Source organism: Diuraphis noxia, unplaced genomic scaffold (assembly GCF_037042655.1).
Source record: "Diuraphis noxia isolate RWA-SAM2 unplaced genomic scaffold, SU_Dnox_SAM2 contig0001, whole genome shotgun sequence".
Lineage (NCBI taxonomy): Eukaryota > Metazoa > Arthropoda > Insecta > Hemiptera > Aphididae > Diuraphis > Diuraphis noxia.
The window spans coordinates 57,556,132-57,574,510 of NW_028301711.1; the positions used below are offsets into that span (position 1 = coordinate 57,556,132).

General features: G+C 32.0%; 1 protein-coding gene across 1 annotated transcript in view; it reads right to left on the reverse strand.

The window, feature by feature from the left end:
- LOC107162698 (uncharacterized) overlaps positions 1-18,379 on the reverse strand; it is a 564,476-nt gene that overhangs the window by 345,987 nt on the left and 200,110 nt on the right. The window lies entirely within an intron of this gene.

Consider the following 18,379-nt stretch of genomic DNA (forward strand, 5'->3'; position numbering starts at 1 on the left):
GGATCGATGCTATCGAATACAAACGCAACAACTGCTGGTATGATATAATTCCATTATCAGATACCATGTTCTAGATTCAACATCTTTTTTGAAAATTCTACTCATAACCTATACTGAGTAGGTAAAATGGCAGATGAAATATATATAAGTATATCCGTTCATATATAGGCATTTTAAAACCTCAATAAATAAAAGACAAAATCAAAATTGTTCAAAAAACCAAATTTCTGGATTGTCACTTGTATCATGTGTGCGTGATATTGGCTTTCGATTGCCAGTTTTAGACTATCACTTTTCATTACACTGAAGTGTTAAACACGCGTTTTTCTACTTAACGCCACTTTTGACAGTTGTTTTGCAGACTTTTACTGAATGTTTGTGCTCACTACATGGACTAGTGAGCAGCCATTAACGGCAGAATAGCAACATTGTTTGTGAGCTCTATCTGTGATAGTATAGAGACTTGGCCACCAAAACCATTAATTGTATTATCACAAAAACATTGTTATTATTATTTATATTCTGTATTACTATTATTATTTTAATTATTACTTTTATGTTATAATATGCCTTAACACAAGTCATTTAGTGGGAACTCATCACTTCATTTAATATATTAATAATCATTTTTTAATGTACAGAGATACTCCAGGCTCATCATCATAATAAACATAACGTGTTTTCATTCCAAATTAATATTATATATAAGAGGTAAACTCACCAATTTGACCTGTATTGCGGCATTTAACACAGTCAGATTTTATGTTTCCCGATAAACACTTTATAATGAAGTTAGTACATTGAGTGTAGCTAAGTTGATTGACTGTACTTAAGTCGACGGTAAGCATACACGTCACACTCTAATTTATAAAATATTTCGCATTCATTAATCATAAAAATTACGTTAGCACAGTAAAGTGTTTGTTATAAATGACTAACTACTACTGTATGCAATGACCAATAAACATTGATGTTTGAAATTGAGCAAAAAGTTTTATATGGTTGGGATTAAAATCAATTTTACAAACAAATCCTGTCATCTATCTTTATTTTGATAATAGGTAATGATTAAAATACAATACTGTTATTATTTTCATAAATATGATGGTTTTTTTTTCTTTCAAGAGAGATAATATAATATAACATTGCATAATCACACCTAAAATGATACAGTTTGTCACGATCCTGGTGTGATACTGACAAGTCTTCTCTTGTATTTTCATGTTATAAGGTTTGTATAAAATGAGTCGTTAGAAAAATTGCCTCCTCCATACATATTCATCGTACTTAGTTTGGTCTTATTTTTCCTAAACGCTGTAGCCACCTTAAAAATGCAAGATATTGTTAAACCTTGCATCACCCTTCATCATATCCGACCATTTGTAGATATGCGTATATAATATTAGGTATATCGGTATGGTTGGCAGAAACGAATACGCTCATTTCGCATTTGTTTTAGCATAGCACGCATGACAAACGACAATAGCCTACGCATATATATATCGGTACCACAGAACGGACGTGTGATCAGTTGCTGACGGTGGCTAAACAAAATACTGGCAAGGAAAAGTGGTGGCATTTGAATACAAATAGACCTATATGGTTAGCTGTCAGACCTACTTGGTTTTCAGATACATCGGCATTACAGTGAGCATGCACACAATCGCACTGAAGTTTACACACGCTCACACAGACCAGGGCTATATATTTATTAATACATATATATTATATGCGTGTATGCGTGCGTGAGTGCGTGTGTCTGTGTCTGTGGGTAGTGGTGGTGGTGGTGGTGGTGGCGGCGGTGGTGGTGGTGGTGGTTGGAGGCAGATAGTGGTAGTGGCTGTAAGGAAAATAAAGGAAATCGGCGATTTCCTTTGATGGTGTAGGTATGTAGTGCGCGCGAGAGTTTAACGTTCTCCCGGGGATTCGAAACCAGAGATTCGAGACGTTGTGGCACGAGTGTGTATATATCTCATAACGACCCTGGTTTTCCAAAGTCGCTCTTTCAACCCACCCACATACTCTACCACAGTGTTCGAAAACGCTCGTGTGTGTGCAGTCGACGATAGGAGCGATAAAAAAAAAGAAGAAGACGGAGGTGAAAAAAAACGCTCACGAATACAACTTGTAGTGAAGTCGTAGTGTATAATAAATATATATCTGTGTGTGTGCACAATACAACGATATGATTGTGATACTTGAAGTTATGGGATGAGGTGGTGGGAGGGTGGTGGTGAAAATAAAATCCGTGAATTATATCCGTCCGCGCGTGCGGGGTAACCATACGCGCATCTCGGGTTATTTATTTTCTTGCACCGCGCAGCTCTTTTCGGGTGGAATATAATATTACTATTATTATTGTTGTTGTTGTTGTTGTTACCGGTGTGATTAACTGTCACGATTGGGCGGATACAGGTTAGGTTAGGTTGTATAGATAGGATATAGGTTGATATAAATATTATAGTATTATTATACGTCTTGTGAGTATATTATTATATTATACTCTATATCGTAATATTAGAAATATCCCCATCCGACCCGTGGATATGATATTGATATTTATTATATTAGATTGTATACTATACACATAATAATAATATCGTGTTATTTATCAATATTGTTAGCACAAAATGTTGTGATTGCCTCTCATATTTAATTTGATATTATATTTTGTATTATTTTAACATTCAAATAGGTAATAGCTACCAACTATTAATTAGTAGAATTAACTAATACCTAACGAAATACTAATAAGAAAATTACATTTTAACACGTATTAATAAATAATGGATTTTTGTTGGCCACAAATACCTGTTATGAATTTAGTATATATCAGTGATGTGAGTGAGTGGAGTATTTCGACGTAAAGGTTCTCATTAAATAATATTTATGCATATTTTAATGAAGTGAAAAGATATGTATAGGTGCAGTAGTTTTCTTACTATAATTATGGTGTAATTGTTTTTGAACTTTGTGTACACTAAAAACAAACACATACACAATTATTTTTGACTTCGCTGGTTTCTTAATCGTGTTTCAATCTGTAGTCTTATAAATTGTAATGTCGATGTAGTTTGTTGTATAACATCAGTATTATTATTTTTATTTATTTAAATAACGTAATACCATTGTAAATTTTAAAAGACCAAAATATATTGAAAAAATAAATACATCTTATACTACCGAAATGTAATTAAAAAAAGTGGCCAATACTTTTATTTTTTATAATTAAGTAACAATCGAACTTTAAATTCATTCATAAGATAAACTATTCTGGACTGAATAGTTTGATCACATTTTACTTGTTTTGTGTGAAATTATTATCATTTTGTAATGTTATTCACTGTACTATTAATATTATTTCCATAGTTGAATGCTGGAGGTTGTGGATATTCGAGTGATAGCTAATTTAATTATCTCAAGCTATTGTTAATATATTTTATAATATTATCCTAAGAACTATTTAGGTAATTTTTGTATACATTCAAATAAATTGATAAAAATTCATAGGAGTCATTCACAAATTAGTTTTGGGTTGAGGAAAGTTAAATAGTTTCAGTCATCCTCAATCAAAATGGCGAAAGATTGGGAGTAACAAAATGTCTCTTTAAACGTCATTATCCCTTGCCATATACTTTGGAACAAACCTGGCTAACACATTATAAAGTAATGAGCTACTAAAGATCTTTTCAGTAATAAATACATCAGAAATTTTAAGTGGATTAAATATTTTGTTATTAATGTTCTGGAATGGCATTTATTGGACTATCAAACTAATTATAATTATGTTGATTGGAATCAACTCAAAATGACATTGACATCCAAAAGTAAATAATTTTTTTAATATATAATGGATTATTATAATAGTATTTTAATTTTAATATGTTTAATTGCTTTCGCTTAATTAAATTGTACATATTTATATTTTAAACTTATTAAGAATTTACGGTTGATGGTCATTAAAATATTGAAGATTTAATACAATCATAAATTGTATAATATTATGAATTTAATTTTTTTACATGGAAATTTGTTTTTTATTACTCGTATCTAATCGATGAAGTTTGCTACCTATTAAACAAAATGCTCTGTGCGTATTAATCAACAAGAGTGACACACACACACACACACACACACACATTATTGTGAGCAATAAAAGTATTCTTAGATAATTACATATAATAAATAAATAAATCCATAGAAGTAAACAAAACAGAATCTCCCATATAATGTCACTTGGGACGAACAAATAATAATGTATTATTACACAGTTAATGTACTGCAAACAGTGTGACGTATTCATCGTATCCAGATTTCTAAAACGTTTATGGTGATTGAGAAAATATGGCCAGGATGGTCAAATTTATGCTTTGTATTGACTATTAAGGTACCTGGTACATCTGTCACATATAATATGTATGACATACTTCCGTTATTTCGTTTCCCGTTTATATTTTACGGTGACAATGAGCTTTAGTAAGTCAATTCACAGTAAATAACACCTTTAATGCAGACCATCCGAGTGGTATATATACGATAATATTATATTATTATTGAATTAGATTCCTTGAAGGCACAATTTATGTACATAAATGAATGTGTCACGAGGCTTGAAACTTAAATGACAGTTATTGGTCTGGTTTTTGATTCTTTCGGTTTCCATGTCAATTTTCAAAATCAATTTTAACTTTTTTTTGGTTTTTATTTTGACACTAGTTCTTATCACCGATATTTAAAACCAGTATCAAGCACATCATAATATGTGTGCACGTATATAAACGCATAATGCTACGCAAAATGACGCACAAAAACAATGGTTAATCTGCACAGATTTCATGGGAAGACCGATGGTATTTCTAGGCGAGTGTTGGTGGTTTGCAATACCACACGGGAAAAACGTTTCACTGGTGTCAATGCGATACCGACGGAAAGGATTTGGGCGGAGGGGGCGGGAGAGAGTTGATAACGTGACAAGTTCGACCACCCATACCGATTATCTCTCAAAAACTGCCACCACGATGTATTTCAACCACGCTTGACCTGCAGATGAGCTAAATCGGATCACCGTTTTATATAATAATATTATATTGGTATGCGTACAGCGTGTAATGGCAAAATAGTGTAGTGTACGATATGGACGTCCGGCGTGCTCTGAGCGAGTTGGCATGAACAAAAAGTCTCCTCCACCGCGCTTGTACGCCTATAAATTGATATATATAGATTGCATTGGTTGGTTATATCATACCGTGAAAGTGGTGGTATTAGGAATATATACAATATACATATAATGATATAAATAATATATCGAATTTGCGCGGTCAGCCGGTAAACAGTGTTTTTCAGGGCCCTGAAATCGAATTCTGTCGCCGTCGCCATGGATTTAATATGTGGGTGAAAACGGTCAGCGGGTGGGTCCTCCTCACCCGTAGTTGTCGTCGACGTTTCACTGCTGCCACCACTGCCTCATTAAGTCATATCGTCTACGATACACACTCACACTCACACTTATTTATACATCGTTTTGTTCTTGGCGCGCAGGCTATTTGCTTAACCTAACCTAACCTAACCGGCTATGATGGCAAACAACTTCTGAACAACGTGGGACCCGACCCTTGCCAGCGTCGTCGATCCATTGTGTCCGATTCCCGTTGGGTGCGAGACCTGTAAACATATTATACCGTATGCACACGAAAACAATATCTCTCCCCCCTCTCTCACTCTCTCTCTCTATCTCACTGTGTCTCACACACACACACACACACATAGTATGCATTGTATGTACCTCCGTGTACTTCTACCACTGCCACTGATGTCAGTTGATTTAGCTCACCCACACGCCCGATCTGGTTTATGTTAAACAGTGGTCGCCCCTGAGGATATAATCCTTTTTCAGACATCGTGTGCGTGCTTGCCGGCCATTCCCATAGACGACAACGTTTTATGTAGTAGTCGCGTGTGTATATGTTGTGTGTGTGTGTGTGTGTGTGTGCTCTGTTTAAAAACCAACCCGCCGGGCGAACGCTCCATTGCGACAATAACGATGGTTGCAGCGTATACGATCTGCATTTCACGTCTATACAGTGGATTCCAAGTAAAATGTCGTGGACATGCCTGCCAACCCCCGGTGGATTATAATTAATAATAATACATATTATACGAACAAAGAAGGTACAATTTACATCGTATATTATTATTATTATTATAATGGGAGAAAAAATGAAGTATTTTAATATTCCAGAACAACCGAATTAACTATTAAACTATACCCTGTACACGCTTCGACGTCTGACGTTAACAGATTACGGTCTGACACATTCTTAATAATATAGGCATAATGTTATATTCATGATATTATTATTATTATTATGCGTTCTACAATAATGATCATAGTAACACGGCGTCCTGGTTAGGCAATTTAGCTACAACACCATCGTAAACAAAATATTATAATACATTATTTAAGTATATTATGACGAATGAATAAACATTACTTATTATCTAGATAACTATAATCTCATTTGCTTGGAGATTTTTTGCACGTAACTTACTCTGTTCACCATTTTTTAATAATTGTAAATAAAAAAAAAAAACTATTGATAGTTAGGTATATAAACAATTTTTATTTTCATTTATACTAGCGTGTAGTTAGGTTTGATTTAAGACATAAACTGACAAAATTAAAATCAAATTGAGTATACTTGTAAAAAACTTTTTCAAGTTCTCTTGATGGAGATTTTTAGTACTATATATTATCTATATTGTTACATAGTTTTCAACCGTATCATAATAATGTTTGTTTTTTGACTACGGAAATATAATTGGCAATGAACATTTTGTGTCAAATTTGTTATTTGTTATGTCAAATTTCACATGTATAAATGCAATTAGACGTATTGTGCAAGTGAAAAGATTTTCTGATGAAAAAACGATAAGCTCTACCATCACAAGGTGTAATTGATGTTTCATGTTTAAGTGTAAGTATGATCGAGGCATTTATTTTTTTGTTAAATTCCATACATATATCTATTACCTACGTAAAACGAGATACTCTACAAATACACACACAACGATATTAAGTTTATTTTTGATGAATCAACAATGTTTAACTTTTCATTCTTTTCGTGTAAAATCGTAATTTAAAAACTTTTAAAGGTCTTCATTACATACTAAATGTACTATTGACTAAGTTAAAACAATTCAGAATTGGGCAGTATAAAGTATTGAAGTTTATTTTACCAAAATGAAACAATTAATAAATAGCTTAATGTTAATTGATTAAACAAATGTTGTTTTTAACAAATTGTAGCATAGAGATAGTGCTAATAAACATGTATATTTTTATTTGATCGAACCGTTTAAGCTAGATTTCTAGATATAAATTATTTTTATCAAGTAATATACTTAAAATGTTTTAATACTCAATTAACTCTTAAAAAAATTACATACTTATATGTTAATAACTGTGTCGTATAAAATCATCTAGATCAAAGATGAAAATTGAAAATTATTTTGCTAGTTATTATTTATATTGTTTAAAACCATTTAAAAATATAAATATAAACTATTAAAAAAAAAATTTTATATCAGAAAAACAAAAAAAAAACATGTATTTCAATTAAATTGAATTGAAATACTCCCATCTTCAGAATACATAATTTTTTAAGTTTTAGATATATTTTGAAAAATTATTTTGTTGTCTGTAAAATTTAATTTTACGAGGTAGTACTATGTAGTGAAGCGTTTAATTTTCGGGTATTTTCAATTACGATATCAAGGTTTTGAAAATACGTTGTAATATAATACAAGGGTGGAAAAGCATAGTGAAAAAAGTACAATAGGATTTAATATTAATTTTTTTTTTTTTTTTGAGGGTCAGATTTCACTTTTCAGTAGTAAAAAAAAAATAAAGAGTAGATAGACACCGGGGTGGAAAGAAAAAAATAGTGAAAAAGGGCAAACGATGGACAGATTCCGGGGACATCCCTTTTCTGGTCCATTCGTCGATATTGGACGGGATCCAATAAAGTAATTAACGCGGCGAGCGTGTGCTCGTTTAAGTGAACAAGCGTATACTTTTTACAATCATCGTAACATACATATATATATACACACTGGTGTATAAGAAGAGGGTAGTGGAGAGAGAGAGAGTGGTAGTTGGTGTTTGTCGTGAGTGTTTTTTTCTTGTGAAAAATAAGTGAAATTGAAAACCTCCATCTGTTAAAACGAGTGTACGTTATATATATATATACACACACAAGGGGCAAAATAAATAAAACATAGATGGGGTCGTATATTTTGGCGACACGTTTAACGTGAAAAGAAATCTTACCGAGACGACAAACACGATTATCGCCCTATACATGTTTGACATCCATGCAACAATCCAATAAAATATAAGCAATGGAAGTTAGTTTAGGACTCCATCGACTCGAGATCTTTCGAGTCGCTTGTTTAGGTTATTATAATATATAAGACAAGTAATATACATGGTGGATAAGTTGTAAGAAAGCGGCAAACATTTTACCTTTATAATGACTTTTTGGGCTGACTTCATAAACAAGGCCTAAACATTATTATTTTTGTATAAAATTATATTACTTTTCGGTACAATTTACACGTAACCAGATTCACGCCACTCAATTTTTACCGGCCTTTCCTTTTGGTGTTCAGGATTTCAGCATACTTCTAGTGAAAAACGGGTATCCACTGTAATATGGTTGTGAGATTTTGTCCTGAGTGAAATTGTTCAAACCACTCAAGCTTATATTATAGTAGTAAAGAGCTCAACAGGAAATCCGTTTCTGACTCGCCATTGACCATTGTAATATATGATCCACGCACTACTGTTGCAGTGATACCGACATCAGAGCTTTTTATTTCTTCTATCGTCTAAATAGCTGCTTGTTCATATTTTACAGGCACGAGTATAAATGAATACTAAGAAAATTCGTAAAGTCAAATAAGACGAATAAAAACTAGTAGGTATAAACCACAATATTCAATCGGGTTTTTTAGTTATTGCAAGTAAACTTTTTAAATAATCTTGTATAAACTAAAATCTTTAAATTATTAATTTAAATTTAATAGTAAAATTATATAATTTTTAAATTCTCTTTGGTTAATTTTTGCATAAAAACTTGCAAAATAACACAATATTTGAACCAACCAATCAAAAAGTATCCATAATAAGCGTTACTATGCAAGCTAAATTCTTTACAATCATAAGTGAAGTAACAAATTAGTATATTTCTAAAAATGTGTACGTAATTGTTATGAAAGGTAAATAATGTCAGCCATTGTTAATTATGATCATTTACTCAAATCAAATTTTATTAATTCACATAAATAATTTGTTATACCTACGAATTTAGATAATATCTATGTATGATCATATTTTTATATGAAAATAATATGCTATCACGATAGACCACCACTAGAGGGCGTTTCTGAGTGTGGTGGTAATAACAACGCTAATGATAAATAATAATAGTTATTTATAATTTATAACTCGTCAATGCTACGTAAGGAACAAAAAATTAAAATACACACGTCCATTAATAATATGTCCGACGAGTGACATATATTTTTAGTACCACCTATATACATAATGTAGCAGTATAGCTGTTCTAGTCGATTGTCAATGTTTCAAAAACAACAAAATAAATTATATATAAACAAACACAGCGGGTACTTAAACGCCCCATACAATGTATGTGAGATCGTTTAAGTATATTTTTGGTCAATGTCGTAAAATCCGTCAGTGTGGTTAGAAATAGCGGCGGGGGCAACTGTATATTGTTTTGTAGTCGTTACAGGATAGTATTTAGTGCACGGCGATACACATTTCTGATGACACAACGAAATATGTGGCTATGGTATTCTGCACAATTCTTTTTATAACGATTAATAATAGTTTTCAATTTGTAATAAAGTAGTAAAATGTTTTTATGTAAAAAAAAAAATAATAATAAAACAAGTAAAAATGAATGTTATTTTACATTTGGGTACTCATGAATGAAGATATATTATAGTTTCGTTGCAAGAATATAATTTTATATATGACGTTGCTTATTTTTGTCAACGATTTCATAAACACTGATAACCTTGGAAGGTATTTTTAAGAGAAGATAATAATAATTATTTTAATGGGCTTTCAACGGTTTGTTTAAATTAGGTATGTGTTTTTGATAAGTTCATAGAAAAAAGTGGTCAAGAAAAATAGAAAATTGTATGCTAGTAGTTAATACCAAAAAAATAATATGTCTTGTGACACAAATAAAGTAAAAAGATGACTTATTTTTGTATTCAGGTCCAAAAGCGTCCCATACAGTGTATGTTTTAGTATTTTTTGGTTGTTGTTGTAAATCTGTCAACGTTTTTCCAAACATTTGTGGTGGACAATTAGGTAATTATACAACTATTGATATATTATTATACCATAATTACAGGATGATATTTAGTTCATGGCGTTGCCCGTTTATTTTCACCGTGAAAAATAAAAAGTAACCATGAGAAATGAAGCATTTTATTTTATATAAAACCTAAAATGTTTTACTTTTGCAGTAACGAAGAAAAAAAGTAAAAAGGTAATTTTGTTTTGTATTCAAGGTATTTTTCTCGAAGAAAAGTACGTGACATCGAATGCTACGTTTGTTCCCTCCAACAGTATTCACATCAAACGGAATACTATAAACTTGCATAATAATATGTACAGATAATAGTCATACATATATAATAGCCTAACCTTACCTAATACGTTTAATGTTTGTCAGACTTTTTGTGCTTTATGAGTTTCGAGCTGAAGAATCGAAAAAAGTGGTACAAAAAAACTCGAGCAATAAAACTCCCTTAGCATCTGAAGTCAGCTACTACTTCTTGTATATTATGAAGCATTTTTTCTGCGACAACATAATATATATCATATTGTAAAGATGTTTAACTTGGTCAAACCTTGAACCACGTGAAAATTTATTCGTGTAGAAATAATTGTTTTGTTTTATTTATTTTATATGGTGTATTTAAGAATGCGATCGATTTGTTTCGAAACTGTGTCACGGTCGACTCGTGTTGACGACCGATACGAAAATAGTATCAAAATGGTGTACTGCAGTCAAACAGGTAATTCTTAAGAACTTTTGCCAATAGAATCGTCACCTTCTCAATTGTATAAATAATTCAAAACGCATAGATTAAGAAGAATTCAAAATGGGCGTGAAACAATGGTTTACAACATTTTGTGGTTGACCGAACCATTAAAAACCATCTTTCGTCATACAAGTTCAAAGATAGAATGGAAACTAACATGGCTTATATTATTTGAAGAAAAAAATGCAACGGTCAAAGGTCAAACATCACGAATAAATATACACATTCAGATAACAAAATTATTGTATTAGTCTGCTTTAGAGAGAATTTTCGTTCATCATTCATTAAAGGGTCCGGAAAAGGTTTTAGTCAGCGGATTAATTTTAGTTAACTGTAGATATATGAAAGTGTATCGTCGTCTTATATCAATATATTAGTGAATATTGTTTTAATTTACTACAGGGGTACTTGCAAATAATAAAATTGAAGCTTTACGTTTTGACAGATTTTGAGAATTTAAATACTATATGTAATATGTATCAAAATAATCTGAATAATATCCTACTCATACACATTTATCAAAAAAACAAAAATTGTTTTATTATTATTGTTTTTGATCTAAAGAACAAAATTATTTTCAAACTTTGTTGTTTTTTAAAATAATGATTGAATTATGTTAATGCATGGTTCACTCCATATAATACCTTCTATATTCTATCGTTGTGTGCTGATAGTAAATAAAGTTCTCCTAAACATTATATAATATTAACCGAGCAAGGTATAGGAAAGCAATATTATATACAGACAACTTTTATTCTCAACCAAATCAATTTATTTTGTTTTTAACTACTTCAAAAGCGTGCAAAGTATGATTCCCCGTCACCGCGTTGAAAAGGGTGAACCAGGTTAATGGTTCACCCGAAGTTACGAACGTGGCTGACAATATTTTAATAATAAAATAACTGTATAGTAATGATACGGTAACGATTATTATGGAAAAAATAATAGTAATAACAATAATAATTTAAGAAATTATAAATTATACATTGTGTGTGTGGTGTGTGTGTGTGTGTGTGTGTGTGTGTGTGTGTGTGATCAGTCGCAGAGTCCGCGTGTCAAAATCTATTACGCGCGCGCTCCACCAAAGTTGTTTTCTACGGCGTAGATTGGGATGGAGTGGGTGCCGTCTTCTCTCACCCCATAATAATTTTCAAAACGGAACTTTTAATGGAGTTGGCGAAAGTTAAGCAAAACGCCCCGCCAACATCGTATATGTGCGTCCGTATTGTCACTCGCACGCACGCACGCACGCACGCACACCATTCTTCCGACATACCCGTGGCCGTCTGTCTACAAAGCGCTTGCTCGGTGTTAATATTATCATAATGTAAGCCTGAAACGAGTGATTCGTTTATCATGTAAAATAACATTTTTTACTGAAATAATATTATTGACCTCCCTGATTTGCCCACTCTATTCATTACAATAGCTGATTTCGTGATGTTTTCGTTGCCGAAATTCCCACTCCATATTCCACATTCATGGTTCAATATATGAGAATCCCTAAGACGACAGACCAGCTTAATTACGAAAAACATGGAATCACTTCACGCCATAACTCGAATCTCGAGAAGAATAAAAATAAATTCTTATGCGTTTTTGCCTAATTATCTCAAACACAATCAATATAATTTGAAAATGCGATCATTGAACTTATTGTACATCATGCTCATTGACTTCAAGAAAAATTATAAAAAGAAATTAGGTATACCTATTTTTTTATTGAGAAATATTTATAATATTTATAAATTTCACAATAAAAATTGAAACTAAACCTAATCACAAAAATTCTTTGAAAAACAGTATGTACTACAATATTACATGGTGCTTAGTGCTTATTCAATCTAAATTGGCAGACTTTTTGGAGTAAATGAGCCTATTTTAGGAACTTCTGAATTATAAGGTGAACAATGAAAATGTTATATGTTGTGTCAGGATTCGAAGATTTTCGTATGGTGGGTGAAAAGAGAGTAGGTACTAGTCTTGCTCTGGAAATTTCTAATAACCGAGAACAATATTCATGAAGACTAAATTTGAAATCATAGACAACTTTTAAGTAGATTTATCATTAAAAAGAGCATATGCGACTATATTATTGTAGAAATTTGAATGGTCCTTACACAACAGTTTTTTTTTTTTTTTTAAATTAAGAGGATTCGTAAATTTGTACATACAGCAAAGTATTCATTTGAATGTTATTTGTTTCATGTCTGTTATTTTCGTAAACATTTTTATTAAAATTAAGACAAATATTACATATAAACCACATTCAACAAGGTATAATCGTATTTTTTGTTCCATGTCTGAATTTAAAACGAAAATTCATTTTTTATTTTTCACATTATGGTAATTTCTGAATTATTTTAAGATAAGTATATTATACATTCCGACGGGACTCGTTGATAACAGTGAGAGGGAGGGGTCTTTCTCTGGTCTCGGAAAATTTTTGTGCAAGCCGTGAACAGCAAAATTGCGCAGCAGAATTTGAAACCGTGGATTTCCGGTGGAATTATCGTGCGATACAGTACAAGTAACTAAATAATTATCACGCATCTTATCACATTTTACAAACGAGGATTCTGGAGAAATCCTATAAGGCTATAACCACGTCTTCGATGAACGGACGTCATACTCGGTCCATAGTTACGAGTATGGCGGCGATCTCAATTAAGCGTGACACTAAGCATTTAATAAAATAATTATACCTAACATGTATAAGCGATGCGGCGCCATGATGTATTTTCGTGGTCTTCGGCCAGATTATCCGTAAGCGCACACAATATTGTTATTTGTTACGCCCTGAATAAAAGTACCTTACGGAAAGTCGTGTTCATAATTTTGTGTATATACCCGATATAATATTACCAAGCAGATAATGTATAATAATATATTCATATATTGTTATGTGATTCGTTAGCCATAAAAACACGGATTTACGCGCGAAAACACCCACCAATGATTTCGTATTACATTTGAATATAACATTTCATAAGTTCGCACATTTTCAATATTATTCATGTAGCTATATATATATATATATATAGGTTTATCATGGATTATATATTATTGAATGACGATAATATATAATATTATACATGGTAATATTGTACCGTGTTCACAAGCTTAACAACGTACCTACATATAATATTTAATAAATATTATTGATTCATTTCGGGTTGGTGGAGGGGGTAGGGCGTATATAATAATATTATGAAACATAGTATATTGTTATAAATATTATCAAAACGTTATTATACCTGAACTGAAAACACGTGTTTTATTAACGATTAATGTAACGATTAGTAACTCATGAACAATTTAAATAGTTCACAAGACTTTTAACATAAAATCATGCAACAGGAACATATTAGGTTATAATAAAACATAATTTTTTTTTATAAATAAAATCAATCATTTCAGATCTTCATTGGATAGGTAAATACAATTTCATATTAGTATTCACTATTATTTTCAAATGAATATTCGAAAACTCTAAATACCTACGCAATTATATACATTTTGATTAAAATATGTAAACTAAAAACTGTACTATTAAATTCAATACGATCTAAATCGTGAACATAACTAGTAACCTATGTATTTTCAGAATTAAAGGAATAAAATATGCTGAAGAGTAGATGTCCAAAATATCTACACCCGAATATTGACAAAAATATGTACGTTATGAAATGAACATGTAAAATGATAATAATTCCTGGGTTAACAATTTTATAGTGACGATACCAATTTACAAATTAATATTGATTCGTATTCTAGTATATTATGTGTAAACATAAAACAATTATTGATGAGGGCCGTGGTTGAGCTAGAGGATGAAAACAATTCATGAACGGATAATATTAAATGTGAAGACAAACGAGTTAATGGAGAAACACTTTGGTCAGTCCGTAAAGTTACTCATAGTGACTCTAAGCTAAGATGATTGACTGGAAGGCAATCATACACATTTTTTTAAGTGATTCGTGGACGGGTAGTAGTTGAAATTAAAACCACGAGTAAGCACTGAATCATGGGAAACTGTTTTTTTTGGTATTATGGTGTAAGGATAAAATAATAATTTAGTTTAACTTATAAAACAATATTAATTTTACAACTACAAAATGTTGTAATATTGGATCATTTTGTGTGATGATATTATGCTCTGAGATCCGGACTGAGTTTTGGAAATTAGTAAGTATCACGACATTCCCACGTAAAATTACCTGCGTAGTACCTACCTGAACTTTACTATACATGGAAACGCTGTCGTTTCCTCGGCAGTGGCATTTCCGTACCACATTAAACATTGCGCACGTGTATAATGTTTTCCGACCAACCACTTTCACAAACATTAACGTACCTACCCGCTTACTCATGTGCGTGTGTGCTTGAAGTTTGTTTTAATTAACGGTGCCCCGGCTTAGACGAAAATTCCAGGCGACGGCCTCCTATCAACTTCATCGTGCATGCACAAATGCTACCATTTAATATATTTTATTACATTTTTCTAAGCTTGCAGGTTGTCATAAGATCGATCCAAAAACATTTTTACGGACATTTTTCTTTGCTGAAATGGTCAATAACTAGTGGGGCCCAACTAATTCAAACCCGACTGAGACGGTGCGGTCAAATCGGACCGGCGTCCGAAATAATAACGCTTCAGTTTTCACTATTACGTATTATTCTGTAAATTTTACATGTATATATATTGTAAAATTTGGCAAGGATCAGGGGTGTGATAGTCGGTCCATAAAGACGGACCGTCACGGTGAGAGCTCGGTGCGGCTGGCAGTTGCCAGGCCCTGGTTACAAATGCGAAGGAATGTATCGGGAGAACAGACGGCCGTTGTATGGACGGGGTCAGTATGATGCGGCGCGTGACTCTGGTCCTCTTAACGTAGTGAAATGTCTTCTACATTGATGGCGCATTATAGCGGAGCTCTTTTTGCCGGTTGTGTGCGGTGGTCGATAATTGGTGGCTATGTGGCGTCAGTTTTGGGCGATTCGGACATGTGTTAAATTGTGGTCGGCGTTCGTCGTATAAGTTATTCTGCTGGTTGTCAGCGATCTGTAGAGGCTTAGTGGGTCATCTGGTTCATTGTCAGGTCTTCTGGTCTTCGTTACTTATAGTGTTTGAGTTGTTGAAGGTTTGAATGTTGAAAGAAGACTAATCGTGTGTGTCCGAAATCGTCTGGTATATATATATATATTGTCTTCCGTACCGAATTGTAAACTGTGCACAATCGCCGTGTGCATTGTGTTCATGTTCGGTATGGAAAGTGATCTTGTTCCTCCCACTTTGGGGCTATGTATCCGGGGTTGGGGTTGTTGGCTTCGTGTTAATTTCCCCTACATTTATACCTTAAATTCACGTGTCTGGGTCAACTTGGGGCCAATGCTGTGTTATGATTGGTTGGTCCTGAAAAGGATATTATACAAGAGGTATGTGAGCGTACACTATTATTTTTTTCTTATCTTTGACCCAAGCTTGAAATTGACAATAATCATTCACATGCTATCATTTTTATTGGTTTCGAATATCTTAACAGTTAAATAAGTTATAACAAAATCAATTTTGAACAATATTTTAATATTTCTGTTGGTTTAATATATCTATTTATATTTCATTGACTTTTAATTTTATTTTAAAAAATGGATTAATTTTAATATACAATATACATACAATTTTTTTTAACAAAACCATACTAATATTTCAAACCCTCAAAACTTTATACAAATTGTATAACTGCTGACTTTACTCTAAAATTATTTATAAATAATTTTGTATCTATGTTGCGAGTTGGTCGCATAGTTAGGGGAAAAACATATTGTACACTGACATTATATTAATTTAGTTATAAAACGATTGTAAATATAATAAAATTTATAAAATTTATAATCTTATTAAAGTTATTGCAGTGATAATTTGTACCAAACGTGGTTTTAATATTGTCAGGAAAACTATCAACATTTTTTTTTTAAACTGATTGATGACAGGATATTTGGTGAACTATTTATTGTCCCGTCATTCGATCAGTGATCAATCGCGAAAGGTTAGAATTTTATTCTTTTACTTTTTAATTTGTCAATATGAGGTAGCACTCAAATGCAATTCGGTGACAATTAATACAATAATAATTTTTTGTGTTAGATCGACCGCTTTAACTAAGCCTGTCTTTATTTTTACCCAGAATTTGGTTTATAAATACCAGTCACATTTTTCCAAAATATTATGAAAATGGGAAATAATAGAGCGATAAAATGTCAGACATATAGTCGTAACATTTAATATTATTATATCATACCCACTTTTACCATGGCAGCGGTGGTTCATTAACATTGAAACTTTGTCTGCAAATCAAAATATTGTCGAACGTTTTCCCTGTAGGATCCTTTATTTTTGGGACAATAATATATGTTATAATATTAATAATAATAATACTTATCTAACAACACAGTGCGCGTAGTAACCCACGATAGTCAATGTATCCTTTGTCCCCTTTACACATCACACATTCAAAAATGAATTAAAAATCTGTGACATAATAATATTTTTAAAATCAAAGAAAAAAAATCTATTCAGACTATTTTCATTTCATCTAGACTCATGGTTATTACTACTGTTGGCATCTCTTATTATAGTGCTAGGGTGGTTTTCATATGAGCAAATTGCCTTTATACTGTTGTTTGTACAATAATTTTTTTTTTTAATTACAATTTCAGGAACAAAATATTATTTCAAGTTACCTATACAATGCAAGCAGAGATCATAATACATACTCGGGCCACTCAAAATTGGTTTTTCTGCGCATTTCCTCTCAACACCATGATATTGGGGAACCAGTTTTGATAACAAAATGGTGCCGGGAGATGCGCAGAATGGTGCAAGAGATGGACAGAATCTGTACGTTGTTCCTCTGGATAGATTATAATTACATTATAACTAAAGTAAAAACAGTGAACCAAAATGTATGTTATTATACTGAATACCTATAAATAGTAGCTTCATATTGTTAAATGTCAATATATGGTGGAAAAAAGACTGCGTGATAATTGATAGAAACTATGACATTTTTAACGATATTTTAAAATTGTTTTGTTTTTATCAAATCAAAATGTATTAATTGTGACTTAACAATAAGCAGTAAGCACATAACAAATTTACACTGCCTAACATGTGACAAATTCGTCTTCATGGTTTTTAAGTAAACTGGAGTGGTATGATTTTACCGAA